This window comes from Macaca fascicularis, chromosome 18 (assembly GCF_037993035.2).
Source record: "Macaca fascicularis isolate 582-1 chromosome 18, T2T-MFA8v1.1".
NCBI lineage: Eukaryota > Metazoa > Chordata > Mammalia > Primates > Cercopithecidae > Macaca > Macaca fascicularis.
In genome coordinates this window covers 35,491,266-35,516,458 of record NC_088392.1, presented here as the reverse complement: position 1 = coordinate 35,516,458, position 25,193 = coordinate 35,491,266, and the positions used below count along the sequence as shown (strand labels likewise).

The following is a 25,193-nucleotide window of genomic DNA, read 5'->3' as shown; positions in this document are numbered from 1 at the left end:
CAAGACCAGCCTGGGCAACATAGCAAAACCCTGTCTCTACTAAAAATACAAAAATTAGCCAAGTGTGGTGGCATGTGGCTATAATCCCAGCTACTTGGCAGCCTGAGACAGGAGAATCACTTGAACCCGGGAGTCAGAGGTTGCAGTGAGCCGAGATCACACCATTACACTCCAGCCTAGGCGACAGAGCGAGACTCCATCTCAAAAAAAAAAAGAAAGAAAGAAAAAAGAAAACAAAATTATTGTGAGAATTAAAAGCTGTAACGCTGCTAAAACTTTCTAGGCTGGTGCTAAACACATTTCTTCTGATATGTCAACATTAGTAATAGCAGCAGCTAATGTTTCTTGGACGTTTACTATGTTCCAGGATCTGCGTTAAGCACGTTATACTCGTTATTGGATTTAATCCTCACATCAGCCCCTTGAAGTAGGTTCTACTATTACCCCCACTTTAAAGATAAAGAGACTGAGACTATAACTTGACTGAAGTCTCATTTTTACTAAGTGGTAGAGCTCAGATGTGAAGCCAGGCAGTTGGTGCTGCATTTTGTGTTCAGTAGCATTACATCTGCTTTCTCAGAGCCACATCTTCCCTCTTACCTTCATTCTAAGCCCCTAAACTCCTGCTTCCCTTAAGATGCCCACTTATTTGTAGCACTTCACAATTAAACGCCCACATGCTCTTGGTCTCTATCTCCCAACAAAACTTTCCCCTGTGTTCTAAACCCTGTGTCTCATTCTGCATTAGTTGACTCTGATGATCCCAAACTTGCACAGGTATTATACGACTGAAGACAATGATTGTATGTGGATCAAGCACAGATAACCTTTATGTTTTAAACTTGTCCTTCAATGATGTCTCTCCAAAATGTACTGTCATAATTTCAGGCATTTTGGTGGGAAAAATATATTTGTTGCCAGGGTGTTTATTCCCAATATTTCACAAATCCTTTCACATTGGTGATTACGACTTTCCCTCTGCAAAACATTCCTAGCCAAACCTCTGTCTCGGAGGGAACACACCTGATCACTGGAGGATCAATTTTCCATTAGCTCAGCTGGACATCTCCCATTCGGTTATCCCTGCCATCATAAACATTATGTATTCCTCTCTTTTAAGGCAGAAAACATGTTTTTATTTCTGAAAAGCACCAGGGTCAGTTTTAGCATCTTCCTTATAAATAGGAGAAAAGAGAGAGAAAGAAAAATGGAAAATAAAAATGAGCTAATATCCTCTCTTTTCTAATATGTCTCATTTTATTTTAGTTCACTTGCGCAAGTATCTAGATTATGCTTAAACAACAAAGCTTTCTTCTTTTGCAGCCCCTTGCAGACATTTGCATTAGGTAGAGAAAAAAAAAAAAAAGGTTAAAAAAAAGTTCCTCTGAACAAATGAGCCTTTAGATGGGGACTTTCATTAGGCACACAGCTCATTGAATCTAATCAGAAAGATTCAAAGAGGGTCACACTTGACCTCAGCCCTCTTCCGCTGGGGTAGATAGTAGGTGTTCAGCTTGGTCCTCGATCTCTGAATGTCAATTAGAGAGGAAATGTCCGTAAGACATGCTCAGATGGATTATGCATAATGAAATGGCGACTTTAAATCTGTTTTTTTTTTTTCTTTCTTATCCCCACAGGGAACCCAGCAAGTTCCTTAATAATCAGAAAATATGCTTCACAATTCAAAAAAGCACTACAGGTTCACATTTCAGATATAATGGCTAAAAATCACAGCAAATAAGCCAGAAAACAAGACTTAAAAAGTGAAACAAAAGAAATCAGATAACAAAAGTTAATCACCTTAGATTGCTAACTAAAGAAGAAAAAGCACAGTAGTCTTACACAACAGTATATATAGTTCATGTTGGTTAAAAAAATACACATATATATATACATATGCATTTTTTAAAAGATCTAGAAAAATATTCAATAAAGTGTTACCAGTGGTTATCTCTGAGTGGCAGGAACCTATCTATTATGGTTTGAACTGTGTCTCCCAAAAATCTATGTTGAAATTCTTATCCCTAGTACCTCGGAATGTCACCTTATTGAAAACAGGGTCAATGCACACGTGATTAGCTAAGATGAGGTCACACTGGAATCATCCTTTAAGCCAAGATGAATGCTGTCCTTATAAGAGGAGGAGAAAGCCATGCAGGGGAGGGGACCATATGATGACAAACACAGGATGAGAGGACCACATGCTGAGAAGCAGGGATTGGGATGATGCAGCTGCCAGCCAAGGAATTCCAAATCTTGACGGCCCCAGGAGAAGCGAGAAAGAGGTAAGGAAGGATTCTCCCTTGCGTGTTCCAGACAGCTACCCTGTCGAGGCCTCAATGTGGGATTCCTGGCCTCCAGGCTGCGAGAAAAGAAATGTCTGTGGTTTTAAGCCACCCAGTTTGTAGCTCTTTGTTATGGAAATCCTGATAAATGAATACCATAATTATTTTCAAAATTTTGCTTGTCTGTAAGTTTCTACTGTCAATGCACATATACTAATTTTGCATATATACTAATGCATATATACTAATTTTGAAAAGGTTGTTATAATAAAAGAAAGGAGAGAGGGAAAGGAAGGAAAGAAAAAAGAATGAAGCAAGGAAGAAAAGATGGTGAGAATAAATTCTCTTATTGTTAAGTGAACCATTTTGGATGATTCCACAGGAGGTATTTACTAGAAGAACAATAAAAATCTTGTCTGGCTAGGCATGGTGGCTCACGCCTGTAATACCAGCACTTTGGGAGGCTGAGGTGGGCGGATCATGAGGTCAAGATATGGAGACCATGCTGGCCAACATGGTGAAATCCCATCTCTACTAAAAATACAAGAATTAGCTGGGTGTGGTGGCATGCACCTGCAGTCCCAGCTGCTCGGGGGGATGAGGCAGAAGAATTGCTTGAACCCGGGAGGTGGAGGTTGAAGTGAACCAAGATTGCACCACTGCACTCCAGCCTGGCAACAGAGCGAGACTCCATCTCTAAAAAGAAAAAAAAATCACAGCTGACAGGAGCCCTGAGATACCAGCAGCACAGTTCCTAGGGGCCTCTCTGTATATCCCTTGGTCACTCCATTTGCTGATAAGTAACTATGTTGTACCCTCTGCTAAGTTCCTCCAAACACTAGCAAAGTGCCCCTGAGCTGCTGCTCCTAAGCCCTCTCCATTCCAATTCTCAGTCCTGTCGTCCCAGAGTCCTGCTCTCTGTATGACAGCCTTTTATTCATTCACTCATCAATCATTTGCTGAGCACTACTCTGGTCCAGGCAATGGGCTAGAGATATAAAAATAAACAAGAACAGTCCTTGTCTGCACGCAGCTCACAGTCTAGTGGAGCAGCAAGGCAAGAAACAGAAAGTTCATTAGAGCAGCAGTCCTCAACCTTTTCGGCACCAGGGACCAGTTTCATGGAAGACAATTTTTCCACTGACCAGCATGGGGGCTGATTTCAGGATGATTCAAGCACATTACACTTATTGTGCACTTTATTTCTATTATTATTACATTGTAATATACAATGGAATAATTATACAACTCTTCATAATGTAGAATCAGTGGGAGCCCTGAGCTTGTTTTACCGCAGCTAAATGGTCTTATCTGGCGGTGATGGGAGACAGTGACAGATCATTAGGCATTAGATTCTCATAAGGAGCGTGCAATCTAGATCCCTCACATGTACAGTTCACAACAGGGTTCATGCTCCTGTGAGAATCTAAAGCCACTGCTGATCTGACAGGAGACAGAGCTCAGATGGTAATGTTTGCTTGCCCACCACTTACTTCCTGCTGTGTGGCCTGGTACCTAACAGGTCACAGACTGATACTGGTCTGCCAGCCCTGGGGTTGGGGACCCTTGTATTAGAGGTTTGTAAGTGACTCAATATGGAAAGTCTTGCTGGAATCAGGGGAGAGGGTGCTAGGGGGCATGGAGTGAAGCCTTTCACCAGATTTGAAGGATGTGATGGTTACTATTAGGTATCAACTTGACTGGGCAGAGGGATGCCTGGATGGCAGGGGAAGCACTGTTCCTGGGTTTGTCTGTGAGGCTGTTGCCAGAGGAGATTGACATTTGAGTGGGTGGACTGGGAGAAGAACCCTACCCTCAGTGTGGGTGTGCACCATCTAACCAGCTGCCAGTGTGGTTGGGACAAAGCAGCGGATGAAGGGGGACAAGTAGCCTGCAGAGTCCGCTCCCACTTTTTCTTCCATGGCTGGATGCTTCGCTTCCTCTCCTCCTGCCTTGGACCTCAGAATCCGGGTTCTTCAGCCTTTGGACTTAGGGACTTGTACTGGCGGCTTCTCTGGGTTTCTTGGGCCCGTGGCCTCAGACTGAGGGTTGCCCTGTTAGTTTCCCTGGTTTTGAGGTTTTCACACTTGGACTGAGCCGCTACCAGCTTCTCTTTTTCCTCAGCTTGCAGATGGCCCATCGTGGAACTTCATCTTATAACCATAGGAGCCAGTTCTCTATGAAAATCTCCCTTTTATATTCACATACATTTTATTGGTCAGTCCCTCTGGAGAACCCTGGCTCATACAGAAGGGCCGTGGGCTAGGGATGGAACTAAATATTGAAGCTCATGTAAGCACCAGTCCAACAAAAAGAAGAAAGGGATTTGCAAATAAAGGAGGAGGCAACACTGTGCAGATCCAGAAATGCAAGAGACCCATGGTAAATGCAGAGAAACCTTGGGAAGCAACCAGGGAATGGTGAGCAATTCTGTCAGAGTGGGAGTCAGGGGGCTGTTTCCCACGGAGGGTCAGAGATGGTGAGATAAGATGGGAGATAACATGACTCTGCTGGCTGGAGAAAACATTGGCAAACATTAGGCAGGGAGGGGTGACATGATTAGAGTCGTATTTTGTAAACTACCAAACATTACCAGTGTGAGTGATTGCTTGGAAGTGGCAAGAACGGGGACAAATGGAATCACTGGGAGGCCAGGCAAGAGAGAATGAGCTGGAGGGGTTGTAGGCAGCAGAGTGGCTGAGAATGGTAATACTCTGACACATTCCAAATGTGAATCCTAGTTCTGCTATCTACTTTTTGCATAAAGTTGGGCAAAGTTACTCATATTTTTGTGCTTCAGTTTTCTCTCCTCTAAAGTGAAAACAATTATAGGACTTACCAGGTTGTGGTGAAGATTAAATGAGATAATATGCATCAAATGCTTTACAACTATCTGTCAAGTATTATGTATTCAACAAACATTACTGTTATTATTAATACTCACTGGCCAGGTGTGGTGGCTCACACCTGTGATCTCAGTACTTTGGGAGGCCGAGGCAGGAGGCTCGCTTAAGCCCAGGAGTTCAAGACCAGACTGGGCAGCATAGAGAGATCCCTGTCTGTACAAAATAACAAAAAGTTTGCTGGGTGTGGTGGTGGCACATGCCTCTGATCCTAGCTACTTGGGAGGCTGAGGTAGGAGGATGGCTTGAGCCCAGAATGTCAAGGCTGCAGTGAGCCATAATTGTGCCATTGCACTCCAGCCTGGGTGACCAAGCAAGACCCTCTCTCAAAAAAAAAAAAAATTCACCACTCATATATAAAGATGAGTCGAGAGGCCTTTGTGAATGTTGTGGAGAGTGAGAATAAGAAACAAATTCCAATGCAATTCTAAGTTTTAACCCGCACACTGGTGTCTACCTACCCTACTTCCTTTTTCCTGGCTAACTTCATTGAGATCTTTTCTTACACATGACTTTCTTCAGAAAGTCCTCCTGATTGCTTAAGTCTGAATTAACTAATTGGTGTATGAGCCCCATGCACTGTCCCATTGCAGCATTGACTATATGACCCTATGATTGTTCTTTCCATATCCAAACTAAGCCTCTCCCTGGACTGCAAGCTCCATAAGGAAAGGGCCAAGTCCACGGTATTCATCACTGTGTTCCCAGTACCTAGCTTGGCACTGGAGTTTCACACATTTATCATGAGTGCACAAATGAGTGAATAATTTCATTAATTAATCCAGATGAAGGGGAGAAGATAGTGAGTTCAGGTTTGAACATGATCAGATTAAGGTATCTGTAAAATATTCAAATGAAGTTACCTCACAGACAACTGGAAACAGGTTTATAGAGCTCAAGAGAGTATGTTTGGGCTAAAAATAGACAGTCAGCATTAGCAGCCTCTATAAGATAACAGAACCATGAAGAGACCTGGAAGGAAGCAGAAATATGAGAAGAGATTGAGTGAGTGAGTCACAGTAGGTTGGCTGACGTCTCTGTGCTCTGAGGTATTGCCCTGCTATTTAACAAAACCAATAATAAATCTCTTATGGATGATGACAGTTTTCAGAAATTCTTTTTATAGATGGAACTCTCTTGGAACTCCTCAGAAAACACCATGTGGGCAGCCATATGGTGAACTAGTCCATCTCTCTTAGTTTCAACTGCTGTAACAAAGTACAGATGATCCCCTACTTACGATGCTTGGACTTACAATTTTTTGACTTTGCATAACCCTACTGTAAGGCTACGAGCATCTGTACCATAGGCTGAATGGCTTACAAACAACAGAAATTTATTTTTCACAGTTCTGGAAGCTAGAAGTTCAAGATCAGGGTACCAACATGGTCAGGTTCTGGTGAGGCTGTGCTTCCAGATTGTAAACTGCCATCTTGTGTCCTCACATGATGAAAAGTGGGCGAGAGCTCCCTGGGGTTCTCTGTATAAGGATACTGATCCCGTTCATGAGGGGATCTACCTTCATCACCTAATTACCTTCCAAAAGTCCCACCTCCTAAAACCATCACATTGGAAGTTGGGATTTCAACATACATATTTTGTGAGGACACATTTAGTTCATTGCACTACCACCTGTACATTAGTGTATCTCTAGTAGATAATACTGACTGAGTGCTTATCATGTGACAGGTGCTATTCTAAATGCTTCGCATGGATTCTCTCATTTAATCCTCACAATACTGTCAGGCAGGTCTTATCATCCCATTTCACAGACATGGAAACTGAGGCCCTGAGATACAGCCTATTGTGACTCCCTCTTAAACCATAATGATAGCACTCTAGATATATTAGAAAATGAAATTGTTTGGTTGCTAAAACCAACTGTCCAGAGAATGAGGAGAGTCTCCAAGTCAATAAGCTCCATGTGATTCGCCTGTAAGATCTGGAGGTTTTATCCATTAAGAGCAAAGCAAAATCCTTCCTAAGTAGAAATGTTCCTTCTAGACTTTGTTCACTGGCAGTGCTTCCTGGGCACCCATTCCTGACAGCTGATTGAACACGTTAAATCAGCCCACAGGAATAAGTCAAACGCTATTAGTAACTCTGTAGAAATGCTAAGTCTATTTATTTATTATGAGCTATTCATAAACATCAAGACTAGACTTTATAATTTAACACCACCTGCAATGATTCCTGAAAGTGGCAGTATTTTACCACTACGATCTGATTAATTGACCTGTTCAAACAGAGCTCCAAGTCAAGCACAACTTCCCTTTGACAGAAGTGTATTCATCTTCATCTCAAAGCTAGCCTTCTTGACTCATCAGGGAAGAAAAAAACAGTCCTCTAAGGGAACCAATTAAAATCATCTGAAATAATATGGATATTCTACTAAAGAAATATTTATAAGCTCTTAATATTTTCTTTTCTAAAAATATACAAAGGAGTACACACTTTATTATTTCAATCATGTATGTTCAAAAACACACAAATGTAATGGTGCTGTCAGAAGGCAGGACAAGGGTTTTCCTTGGCAGCAGAGGCTGGGAAGGCCTAATCCCTGGGGTAGGGCATGAGAGGGGCCTCTGAAGGAATGGACAGGCTCTGAGTGCTGGTTTCATGAGTATGTTCACCTTGTGAAAATTCATCATATGCACACCTTTCTTTATATTTGTCATATTTCAATTAAATGTTTACCAAAAATTAAGGGGGAAAAAAAGCAATAATTCATACTCCAGCAGCAACACCAGTCAGAGGCTTAACTGAAGGCAATACTTCAGTTAAACTCCTCCAACTCCTAGATGTAATTGCTAGATGGGCAAATCACATTAAATAACCCTCAGTTTCCTCATTTGTAAAATAAGAATATTGTCACTTCATAAGTGGATGAAAAATGACTATAAAAATTTTTATATATGTTTATATGTATATTACTATCTGCCAGTTTGTAACTTGCTATGAAAATTCAGTATTATGCTACTATTATTGTTATAATTATTATATAATCCTTCATTTCTTTTCTTGGTTTTTGAGACACGGTCTCACTCTATCACCCAGGCTGGAGCGCAGTGGCACGATCTCGGCTCACTGCAACCTCCGCCTCCCAGGCTCAAGCAATTCTCATGCCGCAGCCTCCAGAGTAGCTGGGTCTGCAGGCGCGCAACACCACACCCGGCTTTTTGTAGTTTTAGTAGAGATGGGGTTTTGCCATGTTGCCCAAGCTGGTCTCGAACTCCTGAGCTCAGGCAATCCGCCTACCTCAGCCTCTCAAAGTGCTAGGATTACAGGCGTGAGCCATCACGCCCAACCTATAACCCTTAATTTCTTCTTTCTTTTTTTTTTTTTTTTTTTTTTTTTTTTTCTGAGATGGAGTCTCACTCTGTCGCACAGGCTGGAGTGCAGTGGTGCGATCTCTGCTCACTGCAAGCTCCGTCTCCTGGGTTCACGCCATTCTCCTGACTCAGCCTCCAGGTAGCTGGGACTACAGGCGCCCGCCATCACGCCCAGCTAATTTTGTGTGTGTGTGTGTGTGTGTATTTAGTAGAGACAGGGTTTCACTATGTTAGCTGGGATGGTCTCGATCTCCTGACCTCGTGATCTGCCCATCTCAGCCTCCCAAAGTGCTGGGATTACAGGCATGAGCCACCGTGCCCGGCCATAACCCTTAATTTCAACAGAGGTGCATACTACTCTTCCTGACTGCACCTAAGCAGAGAAGTTAATACGTTGACTCTAAAATCACGATCTGGATTGGCCCTGAAATAATGAAAGGATTAAACTAACTAAAGGTCAATATTTTGCCATGTCTATGAGTCTTGAAATCCCCTTGTTCATGACAGTCACAGGCAGGGCCAGCTTTTTACCAGGAAGAGTTAGCAGCCCCTTGCACAGGACTCTTCCAGACCTTTTCCTCAAACCCTAACCTAAAATTCAAACACCAGGGATTCCTTTGATTGACAATAGAGAATACACAATTTGGAAGAGAGAATACAGTAGACCATTCTCAACCTTTTTTTAAATTACTAAATTTTCCAGCCACTCGTTAGGGAAGCAGGACGCTGGGTGGAGGAATAAAGGAAAGGGAGATTTTCAGCACTAGAAGATCAGGTGCTCCACCACTATAGACTGGATGTGTGGGGGCCAATATCTTGTTCCTTTTTTTCTTAGGTCAATTGTCAGAGACAACTTCAGATGAACTCATTCTTTTAATGATGTCAATACAGGCAAATGGTCTACATTCAACATCATTCATTCCACAAATGATTATGAATATGTGTCAGGTGCTGAGGACGCTGTTGGGGAAAACTAATAAGCTCCTGCTCCCACTGGGCGTACAGTCTAGCAGAGGCTATAGAAGGCTTTCACAGTCAGGCAGGTATAGTCAATACTGCATTCGAGGTTCCCTCAGCAAGGAGTCACAGTATTCATTAGGAGTAAATGAACTGAACTCTCTTTTACCACCATGTTTCAATCTCAATTAATGCTTTCATCACAGAACACCCATTAATTCTAGAACTCTAAGAAACAGTGATGTAGATTAAAATCACTCCAAGAATTCAGGAAAATAAGAGAGCAATAAAAACTGGAGTAATTAGAAAGGCTTAAATAGAGGAAATGAGGCTGGCCGTGAATAGCTTGATTCTTGTTTTAAGACAGTTTGCCCTCAAGCATTAAGGATGAGTTTCAGCCTCTGTTCTACGAAAACATCCAATGTAAACAAGCTTAGCATTTAGCTGGTTCCCCAAGGACGCACTAGACGTGAGGCCACTTGCTTGGTAGCCTGGTCATGTCTATCACTTGACCTTTCTAGAATGCAACAGGAATCTTGAGGACTTGCAAAGGAGTTTTTCTACCTACAAGGGACCTTAAAACTATCTAGCCCAGTGTTTCTAAAGCTGTGATTGTAACCTATGAGTGAAATTCAATTCAGTGAGTCTCAACCAGCATTTTTCTTTCAGTAAGATTGAATGGAGGCCAGGCACAGTAGCTCATGCCTGTAATCCTACCACTTTGGGAGGCCAAAGTGGGAGGATCACTCGGGGTCAGGAATTTGAGAACAACCTGGCCAACATGGAGAAACCCCATCTCTACTGAAAATACAAAAATTAGCTGGTTGTGGTGGTACACATCTATAATACCAGCTACTCAGGATGGTGAGGCACAAGAATTGCTTGAATCTGAGAGGTGGAGGTTTCAGTGAGCTGAGATTGTGCCACTGCACTCCAGCCTGGGTGACACAGTGAGACTGTCTCAAAACAACAAAGAAAAAGATAGATAGATAGATAGATAGATAGATAGATAGATAGATAGATAGATAGATAGAATGGAATCAAATGTACTAGAAAATATCACAGCACCATACATAGAAAAAGTAACACTATTTTTTCATGAAACTTTATGTATCTATTCATATATGTGTGCATGTATACTAGGTTATAATATAAAATTTATTTCTTACTGCGAGTTGTAACCAAAATGTTTAAATGCCCTTGTTACAACTTAACACCCTCATTTTATATATGAAGATACTGAAGAGAAGTAGAGTCAGTTGCCTAAAGACACAGAGCTACAGGCCAGGCACGTTGGCTCATGCCTGTAATCCTGGCACTTTGGGAGGCCAAGGTGGGCGGATCACCTGAGGTCCAGAGTTCGAGATCATCCTGACCAACATGGAGAAACCCCATCTCTACTAAAAATACAAAATTAGCTGGGTGTGGTGGTGCGTGCCTGTAATCCCAGCTACTCGGGAGACTAAGGCAGGAGAATCACTTGAACCCAGGAGGCAGAGGTTGTGGTGAGCCAAGATTGAGCCATTGCACTCCAGCCTGGGCAACAAGAGCAAAACCCCATCTCAAAAAAAAGACACAGAGCTAGTTAGTGACAAAGCCATAATTAGAATCCAGCTCCTGGGACTCCCTGTTCAGTGCTCTTGCCACTACACCAGCTATTCAAAAACAAAATTACACCTCATTGCTGCCTTTTAATATAGCACTTTCCTGCCTATAAAACTTGTTTAAAGATGTATTTACAGTAACTCTCTGTTCATTGCCTTAAAACTCTAAACAAGATAATAATATTGACCTTTGTTGAGATCTATACCAGACAGACATGGTGCCTGAGGCAAACCTAAAGGTGTTTAATTTTTTGCCTTGTAAATTTTCTCACTAAATATGACAGAAGGGAACATAGCTGGAAGCACTATAAAACTCCTATTAAAGAAATTATCTCTTAAATAGGTACTGTTTACAAAATAAACCATAGAGTCCCATTTTCTCCTTTATGATCTAATTTTCTTGTCAGCAGAGCTTAGATTTTTTTTTCCTAAGAAGCAAAAAAAAACCAAAAACAAAAACAAAAACAAAAAAAAGAGAGCGATTTCAGCTGCAGTGGACACCACAGTGAATATCTCCCTATCAACCAGAGCTAGTTATAAACAATAATAATATGATCCTACCTTTACAGTAGATTTTAAATTGCAAAGAATTCTCTCAAGGGATTTGAGTCAAGGGGAAAACAAACCTAAAATATAGCATTTTCAATTAATCTGCTTACTGGCAAAAACTGCTAAAGAAGAGAATGAAAATGAATATTGTTTTTGTTTCTTCTTCTTTAAATCTTTTACAAATAATTACACAGGAACTTCAAGCTATTTAAGTTGAACTTCAAGCCTGCAAAAAAAAAATTTGTGCTCATGTTTCTGAAGAGAAATTCTCTAAAACAATAACTGGCACATGGGAAAATACATGCTGACAAGTGTTTCAAAGGCAAGAACTTTTATTTTTGTTTTGTTTTTTCCTCCAGGGCAACTTTGTGAGCCATCATTTTTCTTGCAAGATTTCCTTCCCCTGAGATGTTCCACATATTCGCTGTAATAATAAATGAAACAGGTGCAATTCAAAATGTATGGAAAGGGGACATGGACAGAATAGATTTGATTCAGATCCCATGGTACTAGCCTGAGTGGTAGGAATTTCATGGAAATGCCCCAGACTGCTGAGTTTATGTTAGACCCATTCACCTCACTCTCCATCCTGCACCTGGTTTGTGAGTCCACAGAGCAATTGCCCTGACACAGCTCCAATAAAGGTAAGTCCTAACTTAGCAACATTTGTCTTTCAAATATTTGCTTTTAATGTGGTTATTTGTAGCTAGACTCTCACATTAAAAAACAATGCCATGCTGTCTATAACAATGATAACAATAACAATAATAGTTCATATTTATGAAGTATATTCCTTGTGCTAATTTTTGTTCTAATTGCTTAACATGATTTAACTCTTGTCTATAATCCCAGCACTTTGGGAAGCCAAGGCAGGAGTATCACTTAAGCCCAAGAGGTTGAGGCTGTAGTGAGCTATGATGACTCCACTGTACTTAAGCCTCAGTAACAGAGTGAGACCCTGTCTCTAAAAGAAAAAGAAGAAGAAATTGGATGGCCAAATAACTGGATTCAAGTTGTCAGAAAATCAGGTCATTATCAAGATATGCACAGAAATAAAGAAAATGCATGAGGATGGCCTGAGACATAATTAGACCTGTGACCTCCAATTTCCTCCTATCTTTCACTAGTATCAGGAAAATATTTTTAAGTATACACTTCTAATATAGGTATTTTTCTTTTAACATAAAAACATGTGTCACTGTATTACTATATAATAAACATTATAAACCACATGCATGAAATAGATGTTTTTAATGAGATGAAAATAGTTAAATGTCACTGCTTGCCTATAACACATCATTTTTTCTCAGAAGTAGATTTGATTGTGGAAGGAAAAGGAGGGGATGAGCCCTTGATACACAAATGAAAGATGTTCTAAAAGCCCAGCGAAGGCTCCTCAAAGAGAGAATACTGTAAACAGTGAGAATGATGTCCTGTTGGTAAAGGTAACGTATTTCAAAAGATGGAAATTTCAAGAATGTCAAATTCCCCAAAGTAATCTTGTATCATGGTGCCGCCTTATTGGTCCACATCAAAGAGCTATGCTTGACTTGAGAGCATCATATTCATTTTGCTCTTGATAATTCTTCCACTATATTTGTATGTGTTTCCTACATATTACATATAAAAATATTGTGATCAAGTCCAGGTGTGGTGGCTCATGCCTATAATCCCAGTGCTTTGAAAGGCCAAGGTGAGAGGATCTCTTGAGACCAAGAGTTCAAAACAAGCCTGGACAACACAACAAGACCCTATTTCTACAACAAATTTGAAAAATAGCCAAGTGTGGTCATGCATATGCCTGTGGTCCCAGCTACTCAGGGGGCTGAGGCAAATAGATCCTTGACCCAGGAGTTTCAGGCTACAGTGAGCCATGATCACACTACTGCACTTCACCTCAGGCGACAGAGTAAGACTTTAGAGAGAGAGAGAGACACACACACACACAGAGAGAGAGAGAGAGAGAGAGAGAGAGAGATCTTGTGATTACAGTCATTTTACAGAAGAGGAAACTTATGGTTATATAATCAGTACATTATGGCTCTGAGATTCAAATGCTGAACAACTCATTCTGAGTTCATGGGTTTTCTTATTGTAATCAACTATCTTTTACTTACAGAGTTTAATTTGCCTTTAATTATCATTTAAAAAACAACTTTTAATAATTTTTCCACACACCAATGAATCATTGCACATTGTGGCATACATTCACTTTCCTATTTGGAAACCACTGACGAGCTGACTGAGGCTGTCTGTTTTTAACAACTGTGCTCGCTTTTCTTAAATTCATTTCATCTTTGTCTTAAGGTGGTCTTGCTCATGGCAGTAATAAAGTTAAATTTTTTTCTGATCACAATCTTGCCTAATCTAGATATTTTTCATACAAAAATCAATAAAAGACAAATAACAGCTAAAACACTGTACTGAATCCCACATCACATGCTCATTTTATGTCATTCCCCAAAGCCATGAGATATTAGGAGAAATTTCTCCTTTCACAAATCAAATCAATAAGTAATTTGCTGCAGGCGTAAATAGGCAATTCAAAAGATAAATAGAAATAGCCAAATCATGGAAAGAATAGCCAAAACAATCTTGAAAACTAACAAAGTTGGAAGACTCAGACTTCCCAATTTCAAAACTTATTTCAAAGCTACACTCATCAAGACAGTGTCATACTGGTATAAAATAGACATACAGTAGTCCCCACTTATGCCTGGGGGATGTGTTCCAAGATCCCCCAGTGGATGCCTGAAACCATGGATACTACCAAACCAGATTGTCATAATCACAACACACTTCTGTGCTCACGTCTTCTACCCACAAATTTAATGCCTTTTCTATCTTAACTAAATATGTATCATGCACTTTGACTGTAATTTTGCGGTATGAGGTATGACAGCAAAACCAGATTTCTTTTTCTGTCTTCACAATTTCATAGATATATTTGTTCTTTCCACAGATCTTAGCAACCTCAGCATACAGGGATTTTTTTCTTTCCTTATTAAGTAGAGAACTTTCACCTTTTCACCTAAAGGAAGCACTTGAAAGCTTCTCTTTGGCATATGCAAATTGCTACCATCACTACTCTTGTGCTTTGAGGCCATTATTAAGTAAAGTAAGAGTGACTTGAACTCAAGCACTGCATGAGAGTCTATCTGATAACCTAGATGGTTCCTAAGTGACTAACTTAGGGTGGGGAGCTTAGACAGCAGGGATCTGCTGGACAAATGGATGATTCATATCCCAGGCAGGACAGAGCAGGATGGCACAAGATTTCATTATGCAACTCAGAACAGCATGCAATTTAAAACTGAGGAATTATTTATTTGTGGAATTTTTCATTTAATATTTATGGATCATGGTTGACCACAGGTAACTGAAACCTCAGAAAGCAAAACCACGGATAAATGAGGAGGTATCAATGGGATAGGATTGAGTGTTCAATAAATAAATTCATACCTTTATGGTCAATTGATTTTTGCAAGGGTGCTAAGACAACTCAGTAGGGAAAGAACAGTCCTTTCAATAAAGACTGTTGTTACAACTGGATGTGCCCATCTCAAAAGATGAAGTTGGACCCATCCCTCGTGCCACATATGAAAATTAACTCAAAATGAACTAAAGACTTAAATGTAAGAGCTAAAATGATAGGACTCTTAGAAATCATGAAAAGATGTTTAAAATCACTAATAATCAAAAAAAATACAAATTGAAATAAGAAACTGTGCTTTATTTCTCCAACTGAGGAAAGAAATTCTAAAGACCAGTACAGGTTCAGTTTGGAAGAAACAGAACATGGATACACATTTTATGGTTATGTGTATTGGCCCCTTCTGGAAAGCAGCTTGGCAACCTGAATCAGTGTTAAACTGTTTAACTCAGTAATTTCATTGAAAAGGGATTATCCTAAAGACATATTGGGTAAGGATACAAAGTTGCACATGCAAGGATGCTCATCTAAGTATTTTAAAGAAGAGTAAGAAATTGAGAGTAAAGTAAATGCTCATTAGTTAGGGTTTGGTTTTAAACAGATATACAATAAAGTAATAAGCAATCATTAAAATCATTGATTAATAGGTATATTTTATTGACATAGAAAAAATGTTGAGAATTTATTAAGATAAAACAATTAGGCAACAAAATATAGTATATTTTTTCTTTTCTTTTCCTTTCTTTCCAACTTTTATTTTAGGTTCAGGGGTACATATGCACATGTGCAGGTTTTACATGGCTAAACTCTGTGTCATGGGGGCTCGGTATACGATTTATTTTGTCACCCAGGTAATAAGCATCATAGCTAATAGGTAACCTTTTGATCCTCACCCTCCTCCCACCCTTCACCCTCAAGTTAAGCCCTGGCCTATGTCATTCCCTTCTTTCCGTCCATGTGTACTGAATATCTGCCTCCCACTTATAAGGAAGAACATGCCATATTTGGTTTTCTTTCTGTGTTAATTTACTTAAGATAACAGCCTCTAGCTCCATCTATATTGCTGCAAAGGACATTTCCTTTTATGACTGTGTAGTATTCCATGGTATATATGTACCACATTTTCTTTTTCCAGTCCACTGTTGAGGGGCATTTAGGTTGGTTCCATGTCGTTGCTATTGTGAATAGCACTGCAGTGAACATACACGTGCATGTGTGTTTATGATAGAATGATTTATATTCTTTTGGGTATACACTAAGTAATAGGATTGCTTAGCTCAATGGTAGTTCTGCTGTAATTTATTTGAGAAAACTCCAAACTGCTTTCCACAGTGGCTGAACTAATTTACATTCCTACCAACAGTGTATAAATGTTTCCTTTTCTCTGAAACCTCACCATCATCTGTTATTTTTTGACTTTTTATAATAGCCATTCTGACTGGTATGAGCTGGTATCTCATTGTGGTTTTGATTTCATTTTTCTAATGATTAGTGATGTTGAGCATTTTTTCATATGCTTATTGGCTACGTGTATGTCTTCTTTTGAAAAGTGTCTGTTCATATCCTTTGCTTATTTTTTAATGGGGTTGTTTATTTTTGTTTATTAATTTAAGTTGCTTATAGAGTCTAGATATTAGACTTTTGTCAGATGCATACTTTGCAAATATTTTCTCCCATTCTGTAGGTTGTCTGTTTACTCTGTTGATAACTTCTTTTGCTGTGCAGAAGCTCTTTAGTTTAATTAGATCCCACTTGTGAATTTTTGCTTTTCTTGCAGTTGCTTTTGGAGTATGTCATGAATTCTTTGGCAGGTCCAAGTCCAGATTGGTATTTCCTAGGTATTCTTCTAAGGCTTTTATAGTTTTAAGTTTTACACTTAAGTCTTAATCCATCTTGAGTTGATTTTTGTATATGGTTAAAGGAGGGGGTCCAGTTTAAATCTTCTGCATATGGCTAGCCAGTTATCCTAGCACCATTTCTTGAATAGGGAGTCCTTTCCTCATTGTTTATTTTTGTCTACTTTGTCAAAGGTCAGATGGTTGCAAGTGTGTGGCCTTATTTCTGGGTTCTCTCTTCTGTTCCATTGGACTATGTGTCTGTTTTGTGCCAGCACCATGCTATTTTGGTTACTGTAGCCTTGTCATATAGTTTGAAGTCCAGTAGTGTGATGTCTTCAGCTTTGTTCTTCTTGCTTAGGATTACTTTAGCTATTCAGGCTCATTTTGATTCCATATGAATTTTATAATCTTTTTTTCTAATTCTGTGAAAAATGTCCTTAGTAGCTTTATAGGAATAGCATTGAATCTGTACATTGCTTTAGGCTGTATGGTCATTTTAATGATATTGAGTCTTCCTAACCACGAGCATGGAATGTTTCTCCATTTGTCTGTGTCAGTTCTGATTTCTTTGAGCAATGTTTTGTAATTCTCATTGAAGAGACCCTGGTTAGCTGTATTCCAAGGTAGCATGTGTGTGTGTGTGTGTGTGTGTGTGTGTGTGTGTGTGTGTGTGTGTCTATTGTGAGTGGCATTACATTCTTGATTTGGCACTTGATTTGACATTATTGGTGTATAGAAATTTTACTAATTTTTATACATTTATTTTGTATTCCGAAACTGTGCTAAAGTTACTTATCAGATCTAGGAACTTTTGGGCAGAGACTATAGGGTTTTCAAGGTATAAAATCATATCATTTGTGAAGAAAGATAGTTTGACTTCCTCTCTTCCTATTTGAATGCCTTTTCTTTCTTTCTTTTCTCTCTCTTTTTTTTTTTTTTTTTTTTTTTTTTTCCTGATTCCTCTGGCTAGGACTTTCAGTATCATGTTGTTAAATAGGAGTGATAAGGGCATCCTTATCTTGTTCTGGTTCTCAAGGTGAATGCTTCCAGCTTTTGCCCATTCAGTATGATATTGGCTATGAGTTTGTCATAGATGGTTCTTATTATTTTGAGGTATGTTCCTTCAATGCCTAGCTTATTGGAAGTTTTATCATGAAGGGATGTTTAATTTTGTACAAAGCTTTCTCTGCATCTATTGAGATGATCATGTGCTTTTTGTTTTTAGTTCTGTGTATGTGATGAATCACTCTTACTGATTTGCCTATGTTGAACCAACCTTGCATCCTAAGGATAAAGCCTATTTGAGTGTGGCGGGTTCACTTTTTGATGTGCTGCTGGATTAAGTTTGCTAAGATTTCCTTGAGGATGTTTGCAAATACGTTCATCAGAGATATTGGCCTGAAGTTTTCTTTTTTTGTTGTGTCTCCACCAAGTTTTGGCATCAGGATGAGGCTGGCCTCATAGAATGATTTACAGAGGAGTCTCTTCTCATTTTTTTTTTTTTTTCTGGTTGGTAGGCTATTTGTTACTGATTCCATTTTGAAACTTGTTATTGGTCTGTCCAAGGTTTCTATTTCTTTCTGGTTCAATCTTGGTGGGGTAGTATGTTTCCAGGAATTTATCCATTTCTTCTAGGTTTTCTAGTTTGTATGCATAGAGGTGTTTGTAATAGTCCCTGAGGGTTTTTTATATTCCTGTGGCTCGATGGTAATGCCCTCTTTGTCTTTTCTGAGTGTGTTTATTTGGATCATCCCTATTTTTTTATTAGTCTAGCTAGTGGTCTATCAATCTTATTTATTCTTTCAAACAACCAACTTTTGGTTTTGTTGATCTTTTGTATGGTTTTTCATGTCTCACTTTCATTCGACTCAGCTCTAATTTTGATTATTTCTTTTCTTCTGATAGCTTTGGAGTTGTTTTGTTCTTGTTTTCCTAGTTCCTCCAAGTTTTATGTCAGTTTGTTAATTTGAGGTATTTCTTTTTGATGTGGGCATTTAGCACTATAATCTTCTTTTAATACTGCTATTGCTGTGTCTCAGAGATTCTGCCTTTTTATAAAAATGAGAAGATCTATAATCTCATTTTGTAAAAAGGCATAATCAATTTCAAAACGTTAAAAATATGTATCTCTGGATGTCGCAATTAGAGCTGATCTTCATGCTCTTCTTTTATAGCTGTGTGTGGGTTTTTTTTAGTTTTCTGCAATGAGTTTCCATTCTATTTGTAATTTTTAAAATATATGGATGGCATTTGGGGGAAAAAAAGCCCCTTTCTTAACAAATAAGTATGCAGCTATGTATCTATTCTATTAACTCTCATGTAGTAGCCTCACTTGCAAAATAACATGTGATTGGAAAAGCCCCTCTACTCCCACAAGTCTACCCTTTCCCTATAACTGAGGCTGAAATTCATTTAAGAGAAAACAAGACCATGGAGCCATATTTGACAATTAAATTACATTTTTCTCAGAAAAGTAGCACACAACTCAAGCACTGAGGGTATCTTATCTTATTCCTATCCATTCCTCTTAATACCTTTTTCTTTTGCCTCTATTCCTTCCTCAACACCAGTATACTTTGCTCAACAATTGTCTGTTGAATGAATTAACAAGCTCTGATTACAAATTAATCAGAGAATTTTCTTAAAGCTGATTTTGATAGGAAGATATGGAGAACCCATGAACACTGCATACCTAAGACAAGGAAGAGAAAATGCACAATAGAATAATAGATATCCATTTAAATTGTTAATGAATATGTATATTGTATGGACCTGCCAAGTATCCAAATCTTATTGTTAAGGTTAAAAAGAAAACAACTATGCATTCCTGCCTCAGCCGGGGAGTACGGAAAAGGGAAATTAACATCCGGTGGGAATATTTGAGTTGCTGAAGTTGAACTTTGTCTCCCCCTCTGCTTTTTCTTGGGTCAAATCTGGCTGTATACTTCCTTTAGTATGCTATAGTTTGATTTTTTCTCTTATAAATGTGTCTGAGAAGTACATAATGTACTCCAGCTTCTGGGCTGAAAACAATCTGAACATTTAGACCAACAATTATATGCTAATCCAATAATTTTAGATTGGTTGGTAGATGTCAAGGAGCATTATTAGACAGTTTTCTCCTATTACTCTAGCCTATGGAAAGAGGTTCTAATCTTTGTATAATTGGGATTGATGACCCTGAGTTACTGGATAATCCCAAAGACTCTAAATCTTTTAATGTAAAACAAATCATAACAACCAGCATTCTCAGCTAACTGGTGGTAATCCTTTGTAGTATAAAACACAAGCCTGAGAAATCCTTCCATGCTCACTTTTAGTTGGAACCCTCTGGAGAATATGCCTGTCTGACCCAGGGAAGAGATAGATGTATTTTTTCCTCCTGACAAACTCCCTGAAGACATGCATCCGTCAATACAACTAAAGCCTACCCCGCCCCAAACGGAGCAAAAATCAATAGCTTTGCTTCCTATCTCCTTCAAGAGAGTGCTTAGAGCATTAAAACAGCACACAAAAGATAAGAGATCAACTGCTTTTATCACTTGTCAACTGCTTGAGCTACATTTCATAACAATTTTGGACACACTTCCGACAGCCACAGAAGAAGGTCCCTAGATGTACTACATCACGCAGGTTTCCAAGAAACAAGGCAGCTTGCAAAGCCCCAGAGAGAGAATGCCAAGGACTGAGGCACCTGTCTCAAAAGCTCCTCCTTCCCTTCCAGGTGTTAAACTAAAGCACACACATTTTCATACACTATCCGTGTGTCACCCAGGCACAAAGGAGATTGACATTGCAAGGAATCAGTCAAGCGTCTGTTTAGTTTCACTTCTGAAATGCTCAATTAAATGTGGCTGTAAGTTCATAATTTTTTTAAAAAAAGCTGGGCACACATCTGTAACCTCAGCTGCTTGGGAAGCTGAGGCAGGAGACTACATGAGCCCAAGAGTTTGAGACCAGCTTGGGCAATGTAGCAAAATCCCATCTCTAAAAAAAAAAAAAAAGGTCATTAAAAAAACTTTTTAAAAACTTGAGTAAAGTTAATGTTCCGTACAAGTTTCACATCTCCAAGTGTAAGCTATTTCCCAAGATGGAAGAAGAAGGAGGATTGCTTGTCATGTAATTCCAAGAATCACTAATGAGACAGCCTTAACTTTCTATTCTATCCCTTTCATGAGAAATCTGTGCCCCTGGACCATTGCCTATGCCAGCTCAATTATCCTCAAAGATTTAACCTCATGATATTTTATCTTGTTCTGAATGTGCCCTTTGAAATTATTCTTGCCACCAACTCTATTTTTGAAACCCCATGAGATATAGGGTATGGAATTTTTTAAAGAGAAGCACTACTTGACTGTTGGAATGGGAGAGAGATGTCTTTAATAGTGGCACATGTAAAGCACCTGGTACCCATATGTCTACCTAACAGGGGATCCATTTTTAGTTCAAACACTGGTCAGAAAGTGACTTTTCTGTCAATAGTAATGACAGTTAAGGGTAGATCATGGAAAATACAAAAGAAGATGGCCAAAGCCCTGAAAGCAATTGGATTGAGGATCAAAAAGCTATCAGAACAAACAGCTGGCATCCCATTCTTGGGATAATAATAACAACAGTTTTCAGAGCCTTCTGGAGGTAATAAGCTTCATTAGGCAAACAGTATAAATAAAAGAATATCTTGCTTCTTCTTAAAAACAAAATCTTTTGTTTTTCTGCCACTGGGTTTCATGATGGAAGCAAATGAAATCTCTGGATACATGAGTATGGGGGAAAAATGTATAAGAAATTCTTCAGAGAATAATCACATTTTATATAATGGAAAAAGAGATGCCCAGAGTAGACAAGAACAGGGCCTCTTCTCTTTACATTCACTCATCATTTTCTTACTGAGAAACTTTCTACCAGAATCCTACTTTTGATTTGTGTGTATATTTAGGTGCATAGAAAACTTGTGTGACTTTCATTCCGAAGTATGAGTTCCATCACTATGAACTAATATATCCTCACAAATTTCTGAAGTAACAGCTACCTCCAGATATCATGGGGGACAGATATCTGAACACAGGGGACCCAAATGACTACAGCATTTAGGATTCTAGCACCAGGAGGGAACTGTTCCAACTGCAAAAAGAATGTTACTCCAGAAAATCACCCACCTCCTAATACGTTACTTTGGCAGGATTTTTAATCTGTCTGGGAAGACTCATTGCATTTAGTTCAGTACTTAGGTGACAAAGATGTGATTCTTTCTAAGCAAAGCCTAGAAAAGAAGACCTGTTTTTAAAAACCTTATCTGCCTATGTGAACAAGCAAGGTTTCCAGCAGAGCTGAGTTCTTTGTATTGACCTGAGAAGTGACTCCATGCATAAGCATAGCCAGCCTCTGAGATAAACAACAGTTTGAGATGTAACTAGTTAGTCAAAGCTTTTCAGTGAAGCAGCCATCGTTTTCTTCTTCTTCTTTAGTGTTTCATAGTTATTAACATTCAAATATAGTCGCAATTTCCAAGCCAAATACTAATTTTTATTTTCTGATATTTTAGATGAACTGCATTATTCCTGCCTCTGTGGGAAGAGATAACAGATCAGTGTTTCACCAGGTTTTTGTAGCTGCTTTGCTCAGAGGTGAAATTGTTGCTCCTTTCTAAAAGTATCAGTAATTGTGCAATAGATTGCAAAGACTTTCATCCAACAAGCTTGTGTGAAGTACTATTACATGCTAGACACTAGATGCATAACAGTGAGAAAAACAATGTCCTTGACCTCCAAATACTCTAGAAGAAATGGTCAAAAACACAGATTGCACTATAGAAATATGCATACCATATTAGACATATGAACAAGACCCATGTGAATCTAGGAGAGCTGGTGATCAGAGTAGCTATTTCAATGTGGTTTAGCAGTTATAGATAATATTTTGGAGCCCAAGAAACATTTTTGTGCTGTTGCTCAGTGTTCTGCTGGAATCTATCTGCTTTCCCTAGGCAGGGTTTTACTGCCAGAGAGGACTTTACAAGCTCAAATCAAGTGTTAATACCACTATTACTATTCATTAGGCTGAAGGGTCATTTTTCTTGAATTCATCTTTAGGTGTCTCCTCTGATAATTCAATCTCAGTGAGGTCTTTGGCTTCATAAGGTTGTGAAGCAATAGAGTTATATAGGTTGGTAGATGAATAAAAAGAAATGAATCCAGATTGTAGACTTAGAGAAATTAGGATGAAATGGAAAAAAGAAATGAGAAGCTGGTTAAGAGCTCCTTCAGAAATTTATTAATAACGAATGTGCACAAAACTACTATCTGTACAATCATGTCTCAATTTATGTGTTATGCGCCATCTTAAAAACTGGACTGTGAAGTAATATTTGAGTCAAATTCTATTTCAAATGTACTTCAAGGCAATTTTAAAAAATAATTTGGAAAATGTCTCTGTAAAACAGAGACTCTCTCATAATGTGAATAATCACTTCCCTATCGTATGTCTTGTAAGTTGGAGTTTTGTTAGGTTTCCTTAATGAAAGACAAACTGCACCTTCTATTTATGTTAAAAAAAAAAAAGTAAGTAATATTGAAGAGTATGCTGGAAGACTTTCTCTTTCTGTGCAGTCTAGTCATTAGGTGCATGAGATCAGTTGCTCCAGTTCAGAATCACAAGCACCAAATAGACCAGTATCCCAGAAAACAGTCAGAATAGGAGGGGCAGTCTCTACTCCAGGAAACCTTAGGTCAAAAACAAAACAGAAAGTGTTATCTAAGCCAGCATTTTTCAAACTTTGACTCATACATAAAGCACCTGGATTCTGTTAAAATGCAGATTCTAATTCAGGCGGTCTGGGGTGAGGCACAAGGTTCTGCATTTCTAACAAGTTCCCGGGTGCTGATGCCAATGCAGCTGGTCCATGCACCATGCACGCTTTAAGCAGCAAGGATATAAGCTAAGCTGATGATATAAATGGCAAGAAACATGTGTTGTGCTGTGCAGTTTATCAGCAATTTGACCATCCAGGCAAAATATATTTGAGGTTTCCAAACCATATCAGTGATGAAACAGGCAGAGAAAAAGGGGGACTCATTGAGACAATGTTTTCTGTTTCCTCCTGTTTTCTCCTATTGCATTCCCAACCCCATCCTCAATTCTGTAGGAGGTGGCACTCTGTTTAGTGCAGGGAGTCGGCTACCATAACATTTCCAGCAGCATCTTCCTATTTCACAACAGCAGTGAAAAAGCAGGGTAACTGGGGAACGGTCAAAGGTTTAGCTTTGATCTCACGCAATATCATTCCTCTGAGCCTCCTATGCTCACTCTTTCAAAAAAAATTAACGCAATGCCTTTTACTCTGGCTTCTTCCTCTCTTGAGATATCTCTGGAACAATAGAGAGGTGCTGGATATGCTAAGTTTTTCCTTTGAACTAAGACAAAAGGAGTACCTAAGCCCCAGAATACCTTTGGGCTCTAAGCACTGTATCAACTTTGAAACTAACTATGAGATTACAGTTCTATATTTTTAGAAACACATCTTTAACTGAAAAATTGTGGATAAGACATTGCGCCAGTTTTTTAAAATCCATGGCCCCAAAACAGGCACATAAAGAACTTCACCCTCTCTGGGCCTCAGAATAATTTCTGTACCTTGGTTTTCTCAGTAGTCAAAGAGTAATCCATAAGAGGACATATCTTATATTGCCATTGTAAGGCTTCCATTTCTATGTGGTTTAGAGAACTCCTTAAAACCACAAATCAATCATGACACTCAGAAGGATTTAACTTCCAATCAGTAGAAGTAAATTGACAGAAAGAATAGTCAAAATCAAAATATTGCCACTTAGAAATTGAAGATAGCTATTCTACAAGCTGAAAAAAAAAATCAGCATATTAGAATTGTTTTTTCAAAGATACATCAGACAAAAGTAGGATATAAGAGCAAAAATTCTTGCAAATGGTATGCCATGCCAATTAATTCTACATTTATTTCTTCTTAAAATCTCTTTTTGGTATGGTGCCTATTTTATGCTTCAAAAGAAAACCAGGGTATACAAAACAATTTCTATTGCTAAATACCCTTTCTGTGTCCATAAAACGACTATAAGAATATACATTCACTTAGGATATCAATATTATATATATTAATATACTCTAGATGCTCGTAAATATTAAAGATATGCAGAGAAGGATACAGGAACATAATTTTTAGGTTACATTTTTCACTAATGTGGTTTTTATTGTAAAACATAACCTGTGTGTGTTTCGATAGCTATGCCGTATCTGCCCTCTAGTGGAAAGATGGGATTAGCA

At 38.8% G+C, this 25,193-nt stretch overlaps 1 long non-coding RNA gene across 2 annotated transcripts in view; it reads left to right on the top strand.

Moving 5' to 3' along the window:
- The first annotated feature begins 2,162 nt into the window (after positions 1 to 2,162).
- The window catches only part of LOC135968225 (uncharacterized), a 44,482-nt gene continuing 21,451 nt past the window's right edge, over positions 2,163 to 25,193 (top strand). For both annotated transcript variants that reach the window (XR_010582838.1, XR_010582837.1), the window contains exons 1-2: positions 2,163 to 2,285; positions 11,990 to 12,274. This is a non-coding gene — a long non-coding RNA (uncharacterized lncRNA). The remainder of the gene's footprint in view (positions 2,286 to 11,989; positions 12,275 to 25,193) is intronic.